This window comes from Lissotriton helveticus, chromosome 4_1 (assembly GCF_964261635.1).
Source record: "Lissotriton helveticus chromosome 4_1, aLisHel1.1, whole genome shotgun sequence".
NCBI lineage: Eukaryota > Metazoa > Chordata > Amphibia > Caudata > Salamandridae > Lissotriton > Lissotriton helveticus.
Window position 1 is genome coordinate 987511979 of NC_136063.1, and position 20756 is coordinate 987532734.

The following is a 20756-nucleotide window of genomic DNA, read 5'->3' on the forward strand; positions in this document are numbered from 1 at the left end:
GGCTAAAATTATACCTAAAATGAATTACAATTATCTGTCACACATGCAGCCAATGGAGAGGTAAGCCCGTGAGAGGTGGGCTGCGTGAAAGGACGTGCTGCTGCAAGAAGCATTTTTTATTTTAAATAATCTGCTGCTATCACCGTTTCTAACTGTTTATTTTGGCATTCCTTCTTCCGTGTCTGGCAACTAGCTGCCTCTGCCCCCATAGGACCCGTTACTTTCTGGTACTTCCGCCTACTGCACTACGGCAGTCGGCGGTCTAGTCTTGCGGCCGCTGCACAGCAGGGCCGTGTGGTGGGTTGGGGAGGAGTCTCTGGATCTTTAAAACTCCTGAGGGTGCAAGCGCGCTCCGAGAGGTAAGCCCGTGAGAGGTGGGCTGCGTGAAAGGACGCGCTGCTGCAAGAAGCATTTTTTATTTTAAATAACTGCTGCTATCACCGTGTTTAACTGTTTATTTTAGCATTCTTCCGTGTCTGGCAACTAGCTGCCTCTGCCCCCATAGGACCTGTTACTTTCTGGTACTTCCGCCTACTGCACTACGGCAGTCGGCGGTCTAGTCTTGCGACCGCTGCACAGCAGGGCCATGTGGTGGGTTGGGAAGGAGTCTCGGGATCTTTAAAAACCAAGATGGCGCAAGCGCGAAGGGGAAGCCCGTCTGCGACAGGCCGGGACCAGGGGCCAGCATCCCTGCACCAACCCTGTGCAATGCTAACTGGGAGTTGCGTGCGATGAACAAAGACAACCACATATTGCACCCCCGCACCCTTTCGAAACTCAAACAGCAGGGGCTACTGAGACCACACCTTTGCTGACACCTGCAGAGGAGAACAGTGAATGCACCCACTGGGAAGCAGGGAAAAGCACCAGGCTATATGAACTGCAGGTTTGCTTTACTAAACACTCGGTCTCTAAACAAACACAGTTTAGAGGTCTTTTCGGTCCTGCAAAAGGATTGTCTGGACTTCCTCTGTGTCACTGAAACCTGGCTGGATGAGCATGCTATGCCGGACCTGATAGCAGCAATGCCACCAGATTTTACTGCCATTCACTGCAATAGACCCAGCAATATTAGGGGGGGGAGTCGCCTTTTTGTCCAACCAAGCATTGAAAGCGGAAACTCTATGCCTGGAATATATTGCAGGGGCTGAGGTTTTAGGGGTTAAGCTCTGCTCTGCGCGAGATTGCCTTGTAGTATTGACAGTGTACCGTCCACCGCACACGCCATTCGGCTTTATGGAGCCTTTCCTGGAGCTGGTCCAGGACCTGCGTTCCCGCTATAAAGAATGTTAATACTTGGAGACTTTAACTTCCATTGGGAAATCATCCCAAAGGAAGGTCAGGAGCAACAATTAGAGCTGGCCATTACTGCACTAGGTCTGAACCAATTGGTGGTGGGCCCCACTCATGAGAAAGAGCATACTCTGGACCTGGTTTGGGCATTGTTTACATTGCCTAGTTCTCTAACCATCTACCCTTGCTCATGGTCGGATCATTTCTTGGTGCAAGGCCATCTCTCCCTTATCTATCAGCCTATACAGCCTCCCCCGAAAGGGAGCACGTTGCGTAGTTGGAATAAAGTGACTGCCAGTGACTCAATGGCTTTCTTCTCCAACCGTGCCCCTCCCAAGAGTAACACCCTAGACATGGAAAGTGCTGCTGTCTTGCAAGCGCTCAAGGAAGCGGTGGAGTCTGAGGCGCCCACTCGCAAGATAAGAGTGGCCGATAAGAACAAGGTGGCCCCCTGGTACAACGAGGCACTGCGACAGCATAGCCAATACGAAAGATCGTGGCGGAAAACCAATGACTATTACACATGCAGCCTATACTGGAAAATTTGCAGCTTATAAAAAAAGCTATTGTACTGCGGAAATCTGCTTTCTATGAGACCAGGATTACGGAAACAGCAAACCCTCAGAAGGAGGTTTTCACGGTCATAAATGAATTGAGGAAATAGAGGGTGAATAAGCCGGCTTTTAGGCAATCTGACTGCCAAAAATCTCAAACCTACTTTTTGGGAAAGATTAGCGATCTGCTGGTGACCATTAAGGATACCCGACTTTCCGTGCATAATTGAGCACACATTATATCGCCCTGTGGTGGATGCCACTTTCTCTTCCTTTCCGGCCCTTACAGACCAACAACTGACAGTACTTGCGGGGAGGGTGAAATCAGGCTCCCCGAAGATCCCTGCCCCCCTAAAAAAAATGTATTGGCTCTACCCAGTATAAAGGACAGGGTGCTCCCGCTCCCGAACCATTCTTTGGAGACCGGACAGGTTCCGAGCAATTTCAAGGAGGCCCGAGTGACCCCGCTGCTGAAGAAACCAAGCGCGGATGGTAAGGATCTGAAGAATTTCAGACCTATTTCCCAGCTGCCTTTTTTGGCCAAGATACTTGAACAGCATGTACTGCAGTCTCTTGCTTCCTACCTGGAGACCAACCATCTTCTTGAACCCAATCAGGCAGGTTTTAGGCCTCATTTCAGTACAGAACTAGTTATGCTCTCGATCCTGGATGAGCTGAGAATGAGAGCGGATAGGAAGGCGCCGTGTGCTTTGATCCTGTTGGACCTCTCCGCGGCATTTGACATGGTAAATCATAGTCAACTTATGTCGCGGATTGCTGCTCTGGGGATCCAGGGCACAGCCAGCGCTTGGTTAGCTTCCTTTCTTAGAGACCGCTCCCAAAGAGTCCAACTTTCAGACCTGGTATCTGAGCCTGGGACGCTGTCTTGTGGAGTGCCACAGGGTTCGGCGCTGTCCCCAATGCTCTTTAATGTTTATCTGCAGCCTTTGATCGCTGCGCTGAATCAGCTGGATTGTAGGGTATACAACTAAGCCGACGACACCCAAATCCTGATTCAGATAGATCAGTCGCCTTCATCGCAGGCGAATATGCAAGAAATTCTGAAATTCACTGTGAATTGGATGTCGGCAAATTCCCTGAAACTAAACCCGGATAAAACGGAGGTGCTAGCGGTCACCACGGCAGGAAACCCTTGGAGCGAACAGTTCTGGCCCGGCAAATTGGGACAGCCTCCTGCACCTGCCTCCTTTGTAAAAAGTCTCGGGATAAAAATTGATGTCACGCTATCAATGTCCCAACAAGTGGCAGCCGTGGTAGGAACCTGTGTTGGGCTACTACGACAACTTCGGAAACTGTCAACGCTGCTATCTCCCTTCACTATACGGACTACGGTTTCGGCCCTGATACTTCCCCGCCTGGACTACGGTAACTCACTTTATATGGGGTTGCCAAAAAAAATCCTTGGCCAGGCTTCAAGGCGTGTTGAACGATGCAGCCAGGCTGATCTTCAAAAAACCTAGGAGGACACATGTTACTCCACTGTTACAGGATCTACACTGGCTGCCTCTACTTCAAAGAGTGAAGTTCAAAAGTCTGTGCCTCACCCACAAAGCCATTTATGGCTCGGCCCCGTATTTTATCAAGGATAAATTGGCACATTATGTTCCCAGTAGGAAGCTGCGGTCCTCAGAAGCTTGTCTTCTGGTATGTCCACGTTTTAAGCGTTCTACGCTGGGAGGAAGAGTTTTCTCAACCATGCTGCCACCTCTATGGGACAGCCTTCCTGCAAACCTACGTAAAGAGACCACCTTGCTCACTTTCAGGAGGGGATTAAAAACCATTCTCTTCCTGGAAGCTTGGAGCCCTATATAAAGCATGCCCGACTCGTTGCCCTCTCCCCTGGACCCTCTTGGACAGCGCTTAGAGACCTCTTGGGTGATAATGTGCTATATAAATACACAATAACAATGTTATACTAACCAGAAAATAGACATTTCTAAAGTGCTGAGAGAGTGCACTGGAAAATATGGTATGTGCCCTAACTTCTGACTTTTCCCATCTCTGTGGATCAAACGTACAAATTTTATAATGAAAAGTAGATAGTTTGTTTTGCTCTGGTCATTCGAGAGCATCCAGTTGTGTTTATCATTTCTTTAATGGGACAGAGAATGCAGTTAAAAACGTTTACTATTATAAATTTATCTGAGAGCGTTTGTAGTATATCCTTGATTTTCATAAGGATTGCTAGTTTACCTTCATTATGACCAGGTACTGAAGAAACATGCAGAAATGTAGGTTCTATTTTACACTCAACTATAACACATCACCGAATGGGCCTTTTGTAAATAATTTGATAACAGCATTATATAATAAATATTGGTACCTTTAGACGAAGTGATGAGCTGTCAAAAAATAACCCTGCATAAATTCTTGCATACGTTTCCCTGTTCTTCACTGCCACCCATCTTTCTTGGAGATATACTATATTGGGCTTGAGAGTACCTAATATCCATTTAATCCTACTTTGTTTAAGCTGTAAAGTAATTCCCTTAACATTCATAGAAGTAATTTGTATTGGACATAAATCAATGAACAGTGTTTTTTCTGTGTTACCGGGTTCTATGATCTTTTGCCTATTTTCCTTTTCCTTTCTATCCTGCCTCTCCACCATCTCTTGCACAGTTCCCCTTTCCATGGTCACCTAACATGCTTTTGGATCTCTGCAATATCTCATTTGTCCCTCTCCTGGGCCTCTCCTAGATGGTTGAGGAGCCACACCTTCCTTCTTCCCTTTGGATGCATTTGGGAGTATCCTTTGAAGCCATTCTCAAGACCTCTCCCCACCAAATTTCAACGCTTAGAAGTCCTGAATCAATTATTCATTTCCATTCTAAGACAGTTGCACTCAGGATTGCATAATTACCTTCTCCCGATGTCAGTAAACTTATGGAATTCTAGAATCTTGATAAGAAAATCCCACCGGCATTTAGACATCTCCCATGCCAGATCGGGAAATAAAGAAAAGGCAAATCATTTTTAGCAGTAATCTGTCTTCTCTGCATTGAAATAATAAAAATCGCTTCTTTGATTTTAGAATCCTGAAAGTAGAAGGAGATAGTTCTGGACTTGCCCCCAGCGTATGGTATCATTGTGGGTATCCTGTGAGCGTTAGCTATGAATAGATCCATATTGGAAAACTATAAAGAACACTTTCTACTCGGCTTTCGTCTAACAAATCTCTGACTATTATGTAATTTGTGTCTTGTTCAAGTCCTTCAGGTACTCTAATTATCTTCAAGTTGGATCATCAAGATTATTTCGTAGGTCCTCGCATTTTCGAGGAAATGTTTTAACCTGTATTGCATACTTGATATCCATTATGTTGATGCATTCTTCCAGCTTGTATACTCTGAAAACAGTATCCAGACAAACCCGTGTGAAACACCCCAATCTGTTATCTAATACATCTGTTTTTTTGCCATATGATTCCATTTTAGAGTCTTGTTTAATTTGAATTTCACTAGTTATCTTTGTTTCCCTTAATCTATTTTTGATTATGACCTGAATGGTGTGTGCAGATGAAAGGGATGTCTGGGAGCATCATGAGTCATCAAAGTCTTCACAGTCTGTCTAAACTGTCTAAAAAGTGCAAAAGAGGTCATTATTATGCGTGTTTTATATAGCGCATAATAATGCTACAGAGATTAATTAAACTGACACGGATGAGGCTCAGGATACGATAAAAGTAAACATGAGATAATACAGCTGAAGTTCAAAATGCCTTCCAATATTGATGTCATAACACAAGAACACCACAAACTTAAACACCTCTTTTCTGTACCCCCTCTTCTAGGTTCCTGTAGAGAAACATCTGGGGTACTGAGGTCATTTGTTCAGCACTTGAATATAAGGGACGCTCTTGCACTGCGCTTGAAGAGGTTAATGCCAATTCCAGGTCCTAAAGACTTTCCAGTTGGGGAGGGCCTCTAAGTTTGTATGGAGTTTATTTTTAGCTTGGACTGCCTCTCTCCTGCAGCCCCTTCTGAAGCCCTACTAATTGTTCAAAATGGTCCTCAATTTATTGGACCCTTTCTTAGCTTTTGGCTATCATCATTCAGACTGGTGATACAAGTGGGTGTCCCTACTTGTTCATTCCCCAATGCTTCCAGTCACATTGATTAGTTACTGAGCTTTTTTCTGCCTTGAGAGATAACCACTTCTGGGTGCAACACCCTGTTTGAATGTTCTAATATTTAGGGTGCTGGCTTGGGGTGTGTAGTTCACAAACTGGTTTTAATGGTGTGATTAAGTTACATAACGCAGTCTGCAAACCTTTGGTTTGTGTATGCTAAGCTATGTTACTTTCTGAGCCCTATTAGTGTAACATTGCAAGAGGATGGCTTCAAACAGCTGGGATGTAACAATGTACTAACGCTTTCATGTGCAATATATTTACATGCAACAAAGTAGAGAAAAGAGAAAGCTTACTGGAACTTAGTCGGTGCGGACGGTGATAGATTATTACCACACAATGCAATCAAAGTTACTTTTTCGTGTTGCCAGCACAAGAACTCTGAGGAAAAAAAGTAATAAGCTAATTAACCAACTAATATATACATTAATGTAAAAAGTATATATTTTAAAGCACTTCGCACCCTACTCCCCCACAAACTCAGTAACCTGCCAACATTTTTACAAAATAATTCAAATAAAATGCTTTAAATATATTACCAAAAAGAACAAATGACGGGTGGAATGCTGAAGAATCACACATTCACAGATCTGGGTTTAACTCATTGTTTTTTATGCTTACCAAGCAACCCCAGTTTGGACCCAGCCACAGTCATGACCCTACTCCCCATGGTAACAGTCCAGCCCAAACTGCCAGGCCAGATCAGGTCCTCCCTGGACCAGAAACAGGCATCCTGGGACAGGTTTTGTGGTATCACCTCTCGTCTGCCAAGCTAGCTTGAACCCAATGGCACAGTGACCATGGGACCAACTGCTGGGCATACCGTTCTCACTCAGGGTGACCAAATAAAAAAGAACAAATGATGGACGAAATGCTGAACAAATTAAACATTCACTACAATCACAGATCTGGATTAAATCCATTATTTTTTTGTCGCCACGCCACCCCAGTTTGGTCACAGCCATTTGCAAATCCGTTCTGAACTGATGGGAACATTTCAGCCCGAACTGCCAGGCCAGGTCTTCCCTGGACTGGAAACAAGCGTCCTGCGAATGATTTGCATATGGCTTGGCCTAAACTAGAATGGCATGGAGAGCGAAATAACTTTGGATTTAACCTGCATTCAAGTTAGCCTGACTGCTGAGGGGGTGATACCCGGAAACCGGTCCGGGGATGCTTGTTTTTGGTCCAAGGAGTACCTGGTTTGGCATTACGGCTGAACTGTTCCCATGGGGAACAGGGTGAAGAATGAAGAATGATTTGCATATGGCTGGGTCTGAACTGGAATGGCATGACAAGCAAAAAAATGATGGATTGAAGCCAGATCTGTGACTAGGGGTGTTTGATTTTTTCAACATTCCGTCCATCATCTGTTCTTTTTCCATTAAATATATTACCAAGCACAAAAAATTAAATCTGGTAAAAATCAATGTCAAATATTTAAAAAGAAAATATTCATATCATACAGAACACTACAAAAAAGCACAAATAGATATTATATACAAAAATATTAAACAACACAATATTAAATATATTGCTGTTTTTAAAAAGGAAAACCATATTCTTGCATTCAATATTATGTACCATGATATTTTGGATATCACAGTAGTGAGAGGAGCACGTTCAATGTCACACAGATCTTTTGACATAAAGAAATCGACTTAGGAGTCTACCCACACTGAGAAAGAAAGCATTACTATGTATATGCCCCAAGCATTTGTGACGTCATCTACACACATTCCTCATTAACTGTTTTGAGAACCACTTTCTGGTACAACTTCTGGGTGTGAGGATAGGCACAGGTTGGCCATAGGAGAATACTGTGGTGTTGGAACACATCAGGATCTAAAAATCTACAAACATGCTTTATTTGTGACTACTATGCTTAAAGCAAGAGTTTTACAGTCAAAAGGATACCTACAAGACCAAATTGAGGAACATCAATTGATGGTGTAAACCGGAGTACTAGGGCGAATACCAGTAGCCTAGGCCTGATTGTAGTAAATTCCTATATTGAACTGCATTCTTTGATCTCAGGTTTTCTATGTTTGAATCAATCTATTTACCCTTTCATAGCACTACTTTTTCTCTTTATGCCACTTGCCTTCTGTTCCGCTCGCATTTCTTAATGTTTGTTTCCATTCATCCGTTCATCTATCCATTCAAGTTTTCTATCTCTATTTAATTACCATCTCTGCCTTACTTACATCTCTAATTAATTTCTGCATAATTATCATCCTTTTACTTTTGACTTAAAATTCACAGGTCCATCCTCCTACTGTCTGCCCATTTTATTCTTCTTCAGTCTTTATGTTTCACTTAGGTTTTTTATTTTTATTTCAATTTCAGCTTTATGATTGCTAGGGCATTTCCATGGTTTCTTTCTGCTAAATTTCCCTGCGTATTGCACAGAACATTTGCCTTTTGTTTCCTTTCCTTCATCTCTCTTAATAACACTAGTATAATTATCTTTTCCAAATATCAATGTTCTTACACCCATTCTCTATCTCGGTCTTGCTGTCTGCTTCCTTTCTTGGTGGTAAAGAAAACCTGTAGTGCAGTTATTCACTTTATGTTTTCAGTCATTCTCTATTCTATTTCCACCCTTCCTCTGGTTACGCCTCCATAATGTATTTCACTCAATATCTTTTTTATGATCTCTCTGTGCCACCTGGCGGAAGGGTACTCCATCTCAATGGTGATGGAGTACCCTTTACAACAAACTGAAGCGTCGCCATGTGACTTACAGATGAGAGGTCCCTAAATTTGCCAGTGACAGACTAATCTGTCTTCGTCACTGACATACTCCTCTGACGGCTGACACAGTAAGGGCTATTAGAGGTTAGGCCATTTGACCATGCGCCCAATGTAGTATTGCATGAGGTCACACTCTACCAAATATTTAGTTTTTTAGGAATATTTTAGATTAATAACTTTAAAGATAGTTGGAGGTGTTAGAATCAGAAACGATATAGTCATTTTTGGAGGTGAACTGGACACAAAAAACTTTGAGAAATCATGTAAAACGGCCATTTCACCTTGAGAGACTCGATAGATTAGGAAACATTTATATTTTCCTTTCACAGAATGAATGTGATTGGCTTGCTTTTCTATTCTCTGCTTGTGATTATTAATGGCTATCCCCTGAAGAAGTAGGAAACATTTCTTGCATAAACGACCCTTCCTCCTCCATGATGGAAGAAATCTGACATTTTTTTTGCATTTAGGCAGGTCCTAAGTCACTGCTAAAAAGAACTGTAGCAACCGACACTGACAGGCATGATAGCATATTGGAGGAGTCAGGAGCGTGCATCCTTAAAGCATATCTAGTTGCCTTGTCTTGCTTTTCTCCCACTTTTCCTTTAAAAAAGAATTGTGAAAGAGATTTTTTTATTTTCTCAATCTAGGAACTAAATCACAATTGGCCCATACAGGCAGCAGTAGGCCGTCAAATTTCTTCCTGTTTTATTTTTTAAAAGTCTCATATTCCTATTTTGTGAAAAATGCCTCATGCAGGTTGGACAATTATTTTACAAGAAAAAAACTTCGGAAAAAAATAAAATTAATCTATATTAGAGAGACTTTATTGAGCTTAAATCTCCAACCTAAAAAGGGCCATGGCCTTGTCTTACCAAGATGGATAATAGATGTCTCTAAGAGGTATAATTTCCTTCTTATGTAAGATAGTCGGACCATCAAGCACATTACTACCTAATCGATATTTTTAACTGTAACATTCTTAAACTGTTAGGTAGCCCCTATGCTCATTATGTTAGCATAATATTGTGCTTTTTCAAGCTTTATTTGTAGGTTAATGTTTAAAACAAAATCACAATTGCGATTCTAAAACACATTAAGTACATTTTGCTTACATAGTTTCTATACGTGGATCTAGTCTCACATGTAAAGTGCACTCAGTTATTTTTTGTGTTGTTGTTTGTTTAGTTCTTATTCTGAACTTCCATAACAAATCTTTGTGATGCATGGGCGAGCAGAATGGGGGATGTGAAGTAAAACAAGCACCAGCAGATCTTTATAAACATTAGAGGTTCCAGGACCTTATTTGTGAAAGAGTCATGCTTTATCAAATTTAAACTGAAAAGATGGCAAGGGCAGGCATGCGTAAACAACAATACATCACCTGCTCTTTGAATCTGTAGTGTAGTGTAGTTTGTTACGGTATTGATGCTAATTAGAATGTATCAATTAACGTTTATGGGGATTTTATTTTTACAAACATAAAAGTTACTTTACTGTAATGAGGTCTACAAATATAGTCCTGTATCAATCAATCACTCCATTAATAACTTTATTTGATTATTAATTAATAATAATGAATGTATATTTACAAACAAATATAATTAAACATATCACAATCCTTAACACAAGATATAAATATATAGAGATAGAAATCAATATGGTAATTAGCCAAGCACTGACCTTTGAAACTCAGAACCCTGAAAACATTAAAGACTTACAATGGCAAAGAGGCAATTAAAAAAAGAGAGACTTTGCTGGTGGGTGCGAGGAGCCTGGACCTCAGGGCCCACTGTGCAGTTGGGGACTGTTTGATGGTGATGGTGGAGGAGTCCTGCTGTGCTACAAAGCACATGGATTCCTCCTGAGGCATGGGATACACGCAAGGAGGGGATTATTTCCAAGCCCCTGCGCTCCCAGTGCATCTCCTTTAATGTGGGAAAAAGTGACTTACCCGCGGCTCAAAGGCAGGGACATCTTAAGGATGCCGTGGGCCCTGGGCCAAACGTATTTTTGGGGGCACTGTTCGTAACAGTTTTGAATTTCTGAAACAATTTCAACTCTTTCATGCCCTCTTTGGCCAGGTCACTAACAGTGTACAAGCACGCTCGTCCAAATTTGAAATGTGTTTACATCTAATATTCAGGGATAGTGATGTGTGATTTGATTATCATAATACAGCAGCTTCGCACTAATATTATTGCAAGTAATCTTCTTCATCCCCTGCCATTTCTCATATGCGAGGTCCAGTTTTGATTTAAATTAAACTGTTTTTATGGTTGGTGCATGGTGGTGAAAACAAACATTTCTGTGCCAGATAGCTGTACTGGAGTTCAATACATCACCCATATTAAAAATAAAGTTAAAAGGTATGTAACAAGAAAATCAGTTAAGAAGTATTCAAGGTCTTCAGGACAAGAACAGAGCTGGCTCTATCTGGGGGGCCCTAAAATGCTGGGGGCCAGGGCCCACTTTGCCCATGCTTTAAAACGTCTCTGCGCAAAGGGCTTGTAAAGAAGCTTCTGAGACTTTACTGGAGGGCACAAGGAGTCTGTCTGGACTTCGGGGTCCATACTGCAGTCAGGAGCCAACTGATAAGGGAGGAGCCCCGTTGTGCTATAAAAACACCAATTACTCCATCTTCTTCAGCACCCAAAATGCAGCCAGGGGCAGTTTGGTGGAGTAGTTGCCCTGCTAAAAAGTGTGTAAATTCCTCCTGCAGCACAGGATAAACACTGAGACTTTGCAAAGAGGGATGCAAGGAGTCTTAACTTCAAGGTCCACAATGTACCTAGGGGCCATTTGTAGGAGTAGGAGAAGCGCTGTGCTACAAAGCGTGCCAATTCATCCCACAGTACAAGATAAACACTGAGACCTTGCTGGCGGGCTTGAGGATCCTGGACATCAGCCTTCATAGTACAGCTAGAGGCCATTTAGAAGAGGAGGAACCCCGCTGTGCCTTAAAGTATACAAAATCCTCCAGCAGCATGGGACGTGCCTGGGTTCTGCCATGGCAGTGCCAGGGCAAAGACCGGATAATAACAGGCTGGTGTTCGCCCTTCGTCGCCCAGAAGAGGGTGCGCTGAGCTATCCCTTTTGGCTCTAAACTAAACAAAAGGATTTTATCATTCGAATCTACAATTAAAGATATTTGAATCCATTACTACTCTTTTTTTCTATCGAATACATGTAAATAAAAGACAGTTATTTTTATTATCTATCTACACCACCAGGAGCTTTTTGGGCTCCTGGATCAACATGGGGAAGAGAAAAAGACTGAGTAGAAAAGCTGTGACTGAACCCTAAAGCTCTATAATAGATATGTTTCTGGTGAGGGCAGTTAGAGTGCTTGGCAAAGAAGTTCATCTAGCTGAAATGCGCTTGTCCTTAGACACCTATGATGTACCATCAAACTCAACTGTAGATACACACCCCACTGAGTTACAGGAAAATACGGAAAATGGCGATGCTATTATTACTTGTTTGTCGGAATCTTCACCACTAGAATAATCACATAATAGAGGGCCATCATCAAAATTAAAGAGGAAGGCGAAATGCCCCATCCACCATAAAGAACATCCTTCTAAGAACTGTACAACATACAACTTTGGTTGGTTGCACCAATATCTTACCCCAGACCTATTGGGATCATTAACAATATCAGCTGGGCCCTCTTAGTGTATAAAATTACAACTGTGTTCAAAATATGTATTACACCACTGATTAGAAATTAGACTTACTGGAAGTTTAACTGGCTAAACTACTTAGCTATTGCCATGTATCCCACACCACAATGTCCCCTGAGGTGCCACTCTGCAGTGCTGGCCACAGACCGGCAAGTGGTGCCAGAGTTAAATATATAAATCCGGTAGCTATAGCAGGTTCTACTAATACTGGAAAAATACCACCAGCCAAAGCTGTGCCAGGAGCGTATGTACACTGTACAACCGACAGAAACAACAGTTCTGACCATACTCCTACTAAGTTGGCTCTCCTGTAAACAGAAAGCACTAAATCTCCCTTACCCTGGTTGCATCTCCCCCCTCCCAAAAGCAGTCTGGCAGTAGCTGTCATGATAAATGTTCCATTGCTATCATTGTCTGCAATATGAGTTAAAAATAAGTTTTGCTTGTAAAATATATTGATTTCGCAATTTCAGGAAATGATAATTATTTGTCCATAGATTAGATTGGACAACCTTATAAGTTATATAGGGGCGATTGTGTGCGCATGAATTTTTAGATATCCAGAATCATCGCAGAGCTTAACACCTAACAATTCACAGAGCACTTGCAAAGAGGGCTGGGTCAGGCTATTACCTTTGGGTTTTTATTTACAGGCATCTGCAGTGTGGCCCTGCGCCTTCTAATACTGCTACTTTGCTTAAGCAACCCAAGGCTAACGGAACCAGTATTTGTTTAACAACAGGCCCATGGAATAAATAAGGGAGCCGACCAATGGACAAAGAACAACAAATGCCTGGACAAATCAGTCACTTCAGGGGTTGCAGGCAGGAGGTTATCTGTAAAGTTAGTCTGTTGGACCATCCCAGGCATTATGACCAATCAAGGGAAAGAGGACTGGCTTGCATAAAGTGTGATTTCATTATTTTCCAAGAAACTTGGTCTATTGATAACAAAACGTGATGGTTATCAGAGGTTTTATGTCTGGCAATTCACTCCACTTCTGGTACAGCTATAGGTGGCCTTATAACTTTGCTTTGAGTATCTTGGGAGTATGTAACCATACCAATACACATTGCAGACTCAAGGATCAAGATCGTATGGGTAGGCTTCTCTGATAATTTTTGTTTTATTGTTAACTTTTATAATGCAGTTAGTCCAAATAACAAAGATGATGACATTGATACTCTGTTTCTAGTTTTGCAATGGCTTTTCAATAGGTCGCTGTATGTGCTTGTGTTTTTAATATTATTGTTGGGGGGGCATTTTAATGCCAAAGTAGGCTCAACTATTACTCTGCTCGATCACTTCCAAATTAATCAAAATTAACTTGTTTTTCACAAGGCTGACCATAGGGGGGGTGGGGGGGGGAAGCTGTTTACATATTAAGAAAAATGTGGCATGTATAACACTGCCAAAGTAGTGGGCGACAGCAATGACCAACTCCCAACCTTCATCAGTTGGTGCAAGGGTACGATCTTCGACTATATTTTTATTTCAAGTCTATCTGTAAATTTGATTTGTTCTGGGGCACCACGGAATATTGTTATATTGATCATAGCCCAATCAGGCTGACTTGCGGCTCCCCAGATATAGTCAAAAGTCAATTTTGCAAAGGAACTGTTGTTCTACGCACAGCCGATGGAGGGTTAATGCTCAGGTCGAATTGATTAGGGAATACCTATTATCAAGTAATCACTCAAGTCCCTAGTTGTTGACGCCTTTGATATCTTAAACCACCAAATAAAAACAATACTATTGAGCCCTACCAGAAAAGATACCAATTCTCATTAGGATAATTCAACAAACATTGTACGGGTTCTAATGAGGTTCAAATACAAATGTCATGTATTTATTTATTGAATTTATAGGGCATGACAGCTACCCTAAAAGGGCTTCCCGGCGCCAAAACGGACTGGGTGAGAAAAGGAAGTGGCAGTTTGTAGAGATTATTGGTTAAATAACCAAGTCTTCAAGGATCTGCGGAAACGGGTGTAGATTGTTTCTTTGCGGATAGCTAAGGGAAGAGAGTTCCAGAGGCAGGGGACAAGGTAGGTAAAAGATCTGCCTCCCATCCTGGAAAGTTTGAATCTGGGTACATTAAAGTTTTCTTGGGTAGCGGAGCGGAGGTAAAGAGTAGGGACATAGGGGCTGACAAGAGATTGCAGATACTGTGGTGCCGTGCCCGTTTTGATTTTGATCATATAGCTCAGGGCTTTGAACTTAATACGGTTCTCCACCCTGAGCCAATGTAGGTTACGGAGGTGGCTGGCGATGGAGGCGGTTCTGGTAACCCGGCAGAGTAGTCTTGCTGCAGAATTCTGTATCAACTGCAATCTACGAGTCACTGCTTTGTTAGAGCAGAGATATAGAACATTTCCGTAGTCAAGCCTCGAGGTGATAAGGGCCTGAACTACTGTTCTCTGGAAAGCAACTGGCAGCACCAGATTATCTTCCTAAGACATTTTAAGGACGGGAAAGCAAATGGCAGTAACTTTGACCACCTAGTGGTGCATGGTCAGTGAATTGTCAATGGTTACGCCTAAGTCGCGGACGTGGCTGGATGGCTGAGGGAGAGTACCCATCTCGTCGGGCCAGTGTAGTGGGCCCCATAGATCTTTGTTCTTGTCCAGGATCAGGACCTCGGTTTTATCGCCATTAAGTTTCAGATGGTTCAGATTCATCCATGAGGCAATTTTCCCAAGACCTAACTGAAGGGGAGAGTTGTGCTGGAATTGGTGTTAGAGAGAGAGAAGATAATCTGGGAGTCATCAGCGAATGTAAACAGAGTTAGTCCAGCATCTTCGGCTATGTCGGCTAGCGGTCTGATGTATAGGTTGAAAAGCAGAGGGCTAAGGATGGAGCCCTGGGGCAACCCATAGGGTGAGAGGTGAATGTCAGATCTAGCAGTGACGGAGAAAATTTGAAAGGTGCAGTTAGCCAAGAAAGAGATGAGCCAATCTAAGGCTGAGTCACAGATGCCAAGTGACCTCAGCGTGTTGATTAATATGGGGTGAGATACTGTGTCAACCGCTGCGCTGAGGTCTAACAGTATGAGAGCAACAGTATCTCCAACATCCAGATGGTGGCGCAACCTTTCCGTAACACCCAACAGTGTTATTTCTGTGGAAAAACCAGCTCTAAAACCAGATTGCGATGGGTGGAGGATTTTGTTTGTTTCAACGAACTGGGAGTGATGGGAATGGATGTGTTTCTCCAGAATTTTAGAGAAGACCGGTAGAAGGGAGATAGGTCGGTAGTTGGAAAGTATATCAGGGTCTGCGGTGGGCTTCTTTAAAAGAGGGGTCACCATGGCGGGTTTCCAGTGAGAGGGGACCGTGGATTCAAGTATAAGAGGTGTTAAGGACATTCAGGATAACGCGCAAATGGGGAGGATCAAGCTGCCGGAGTATGGAGATTGGTAAAGGATCCTTGGGAGAGAAGGATTTCACATTATCTAAAAGGAAAAGGCTAGGAATCCAGGCGGTAAATAAGGACCACAGGCTCAATGTAAGGTTCGGCACAGGTTGAGTCTATTGTGTGGGGAGAGGGTGAAGACTGGGGGGCGATTCTGGACTGTGACTGAAGGCGATTGCTCGAATGCGAGTTCGCAAAATCCAGATAGATTTTCTCAATTTTGCGAGTGAAGAAGAGAGCAAGGTCTTGCTAGTGTCTCTGAGCCGGCAAGCTCCTTGACTAGGCCAAAAAGTGTTTTTGAACAGTTCGCAGCTTCGGAGATGGACGTAGAGACAAATTTGGCACGTGCGGCAATACAGAGGTTGTGGTATATTTTTAATGCCTTTTTATAAACATTCTTGGATTCAGGAGCATAGTCTCTTCTCCATTTCCGTTCTAACGATTTACATTTAGATTGCTCTTTTTTTAATTTAAATTTAAATTAGCAATTAATATCAGGACAGCAGCAATTGAAGAGGATACATATGAAACGCACATAATTCCACTGTATCCAAAGATAACGGGCTTTTGGAAAATCGTTAATGGGCTTAAATTGATTGATTGTCAGACGGATGGTTTGGGGACAAACATAACCATCGACTCGTGGGTCGATAACTTTAAAACCATCTGCGCCTTCACTGCAGGAGGGGTCAATTATCTGTCACCAAGCCTTCCTCTTAGACAGTGGGTTTGAGCTTCATAAGGTATGCGAGGCAGTTAAAGAGAGCCCTGCGCAAGGCCCCCAATCCACATGGGGTCCCTATGGAGCTATATAAAAAAGACATCAAGTTCTGGGTGCATGTTATTTCTAATGTTCTAAATTGTACTGTAAATTCGAAGTTTGCTAGCTCCTGGTATACTGCAGTCATACTTCCCATCTACAAAAAAGAATAGCACACAGGATCACCAGTGTTATAGGCAGATTTTGCTGCTAGACTCTTTGTCAAAATAGTAGGGATGCATTGTTTTACATAGTAGGCAGAACATCCAGTCCAATACAGGTTTACAGAGGGGATAAACACTCAGGAGCAGTGCCCCAACCTACACCACATTACTAGTAAATATACTGTGGCTAAAAGAGGCAGGTTAGCTCTATTTTTATCCTTCATGGGTCTGAGTAGTGCTTTTGATTGGGTCAGACGGACCAAATTTTGGAATATTTGGAATAGGTCTGCTCAGGAACTGGTTTATTTCTAAGAGCTTTGCATTGTGGGGGTAAAGGATTCAATAAGGTATCAGACCGAGGGGGAATGAACACATAATTTTGAGTTTGCACAAGGTGTACCCAGTTTCTTCAAAATAGGAAATAAGAACTTTCTTGAAAAAACAACATAAAATTTGCAAAAGACTGTAAAATGCAATAAAGTCTGAGAAGAACGTTTGTTGCACTGGCAATTACAGATTGACCCGGAGTTCTATTGGTTCAGAGGGAAGCTTCATAGTCATCTGATGGATCCAAATCTAAATCTGTTAAGGAGCTGTCATTCCCACCAGTTTGTTACCAGATCTAGGTGTGGCTCCAAACCTGAAATAGTTTTAATCAACAAATAATCTCTATTAGAAAGCCTGGCATGCTGTTCTGCAGTTCTTTCCCTAATCCTTTCTTCCAGAAACCTTTGCATCCGATAGAGACTTCTAGCTGCAGATGCCTTACCTTAGAATTTCTCAGGCGCCATGCTGGATCAGGAAACTTTTGCTCAAGCAACACCCCTAGCTAGTGCTGTTGGGTGGCTCCATTCACTCCCTGGGACATCTTTGGTGTCATTAGCGTTAGTTATGATGTCTTGGTCACCCATATAGGCACCACCCAGATGCACGGAAGTTAGTTCTTTTCATTCCGTGCCAGTTAAACGTCTCTTCGGGAAGAGCTACTCCTCTGTCGCTTTTTTACATTTGTTTTTTGATCTTTGTCAACTTCAAGATTTTTTTCATCATGTTCTAAGGGACGTCTTCGAGTAAGGCAGGTTTTAAACTGTGTGGCTCCTGTCACGATGCCATGTCAGTTACCGATCCCCACCTCGTCTGCCTTTGGTGTCTCGCGCTCGACTCGAAGTTGTGCTCGGACTGTCGAGCCACAGTTTAGAAGGCCTTGTGGGAGCAGGCTATAAAGCTCCAAAGGCCCGGCATTCAACACCATCCTGTGAGACTCTGCGGAGATCCTGATAGAAGAAGAGGAGGTTGCGGGACTGCTCCCGAGCCCCATTCAAGGTCCTCGGAACACTGGTTTGGAAGAGGCACAAGAAGTAGAAGAAGTAGTCTAAGCGAACTTCATCTTCACCTCGGCTGTCACCCGTCGACGAGAGAGGTAAGGAGCACCGTCGCTCTAGGCACGGTTCTGCGCAGCTGGAACCAGGGCCGACTTCGCGCCTCCACCACTTTCCAGGAGTCAGAGCAACCACCTCTCAAAATACAGAGTTTTACGAGGCTATGCAGCACGTATTTGAGCCTTCGGCCCCCGCAGAGTTGGGAGGGGGCCCATCTGATTCGACGTCTTTGGCTGTGGCCCCAGTGCCAATTGGGCCTGGGGGATCCAATTTTAGATCTGGGACGGTGCCGGTTGTGCAAACGCGACCTTCACCGGCACCGGACTCTAAGTCGGTGCCTACGGAGCTGCTGAGGCCCACCGGCGGTTCCAGACCCATCCTTTGCCACAACTACACGGTGTCTGATGATCGGTGTCGCTCAATGCCGATTCCGGTAGAACCCTGGGGTTCTATGTTGTCGCCTGAACATTTTCATGATGTTTCAGACGCGGTAGAGGACTGGGATGGGTCTATGGACCCTTTGGAATACCAGGATTTATCTACAGAGCTGATGCACTGATATGAGAAACTTGGGGGGGGGGGGGGCAGTAGACTAGACACATCCCCTGATGCTGGCATGCTCTCTCCACCAACTCCCTTCTGACCAAAGTGCTTCAGCCTGAGACTTCTACATCTGAAACCCTCTTGCCCTACAATGAGATACTTACTGATGCCCTACTACGCACATGGTCCAAGCCTAGCACAGGGGCTCCTGTGAATAGGACAATTGCACACCACCATCGCCTGGCCCGGGGTGACCCAAAGTTCCTCAGCCAACACCCCACCCCTGAAAGCTTGGTGGTGCAGGCTTCAACCTCCCAGGGTGCGTTTCCCTTCACCCCTCCGGACAAGGAATGCAAGAGTTTGGAATCACTTGGGAAGAAGATGGTTTCTTCCTCCAGCCTGGTATTGCAGATGGACAGGAAGACAGCATAAGTAATTCATAGTTCTCCTCGTCTGAGTCATCAGCGATGGCTTTCACCATTTGCTCGGGATTCTTCTTTGCACATCCTAGAGTAGTGACCCTTCTTTCCACAATTGTAACAAGTTTGATTTAAGGCAAAACAAAATTTGGCATTGCCAAGATGAGTTGTACTACCACAACGGAAACACATTACATCCTTCTGTTCAGTTTTAGTTTTGTTAGAAGTCACTACAGAGGAACGTGGAACGCTAACCTGAGATGGTTTAACAACATTAACAGATGATGATTTAGTAGGTTTGGAAATGGATTTTAATAACTTCACTTCTGTAGTTGAGGAAGAATTGCTCATTTCTTTCACACAAAACTGGGAATGTTCAATAAATCTGGCTAAAGGGGAGAGCAGTTTCTAAGTCAGGATCATCAGAAGATAACAATTTTTCTTGAATTTTTTTGTTGGAAGTCTTTTCAATTAGCTGATCATGTATAATTTCATCTCTGAACTCTCTATAGTTGCAATTGACTGCAAGAATTCTGAACGCAGCGTCGAAATCATCGATAGATTCGCCAAGAGTTTGAGCACGCTGAAGATATTTGTGACGTTCTAAAACAATGTTTCTTTTAAGACTGAAACGTTTATCCAAAGTTTTGATGACTGAAGCATATTTGTTAAATCTAAGGTCAAGGGACAATCGATATTTGCCCGGCGGTATCGCCTCTTTAACCCACGAAATATTAATCAATGAAGAGGCAGGCGCTGGAGACGGGAAGGCAGGAAACAAGGTTTATTCTCTCCGGAGGAGAACACATCAGTTCAGACAGCAGGTATCGTCATGAGGTGCTCTAACCGCATCTCTGAGGCCTGGCCTCTTATACACAGGTTTATTGCTTTATTACATATAACATATTCATGGCAATGCTTTGATGTACGGAAAGACATTCTCGGAACCCCCGCTCCAAGCCCGTTCCCACACACATATACAGCAGAAGTCCCCACCCCGGTCACAACAGGTGATGATTATCGCGCAGCTGGACATTCCGCCGATTCACGGAATGTGGGGGTTTGATCGGATCTCATAGGGTGGGGGCTTTGATCAACTCGAGGGTCCTTTGATGAGGAAAGCTTTCTACTGTACGGGGAGGGGCAATAAACAGTATCGGCAGAGCTAGGTGTCGGCCTGGGAACGAGGAAGACAAACGGGCACACAGGAAAAGGGGATTTGTATCAAAAAGGGCCTGGGACCATGAAAGGAAGGAAGGGAGGTGTCGCGCCGGGGACAGGATGGGGTTCTGAGGCAGAGCTGCGCTGAAGAGGGGTTTATGACCCAAGGCATGTGCGAGCGGGGGTTGTCAGAGTGCGGGCTTTGTGAGGGAGGAGGGCTATGCTGGGGGCCAGTGGCATGCAAAAGGGTTTGTTCTGATCGAGGCACCTAAAATGGCGGGTGCGCACGACAAAAAGTGTGGCATCAGGGGAAAAAGGCAAGATGGCGCAGATAATGTTTACCAGACCGTACTAATTTTCCACAGTCCTCCCTTTAACATATCCAAGACATCTTGCTGGCCTATTTCCAATTCATGTCGACTGTGGTGGTCATAGGAAAAGAAGTAGGTACCCAGGTGAAGGAGTTATAAACA

The 20756-nt window shown here is 43.5% G+C and overlaps 1 long non-coding RNA gene across 1 annotated transcript in view; it reads right to left on the reverse strand.

The window, feature by feature from the left end:
* The window catches only part of LOC144828951 (uncharacterized), a 66284-nt gene that overhangs the window by 12757 nt on the left and 32771 nt on the right, over positions 1–20756 (reverse strand). Inside the window, exon 2 of the long non-coding RNA XR_013610561.1 lies at positions 6297–6381. This is a non-coding gene — a long non-coding RNA (uncharacterized LOC144828951). The remainder of the gene's footprint in view (positions 1–6296; positions 6382–20756) is intronic.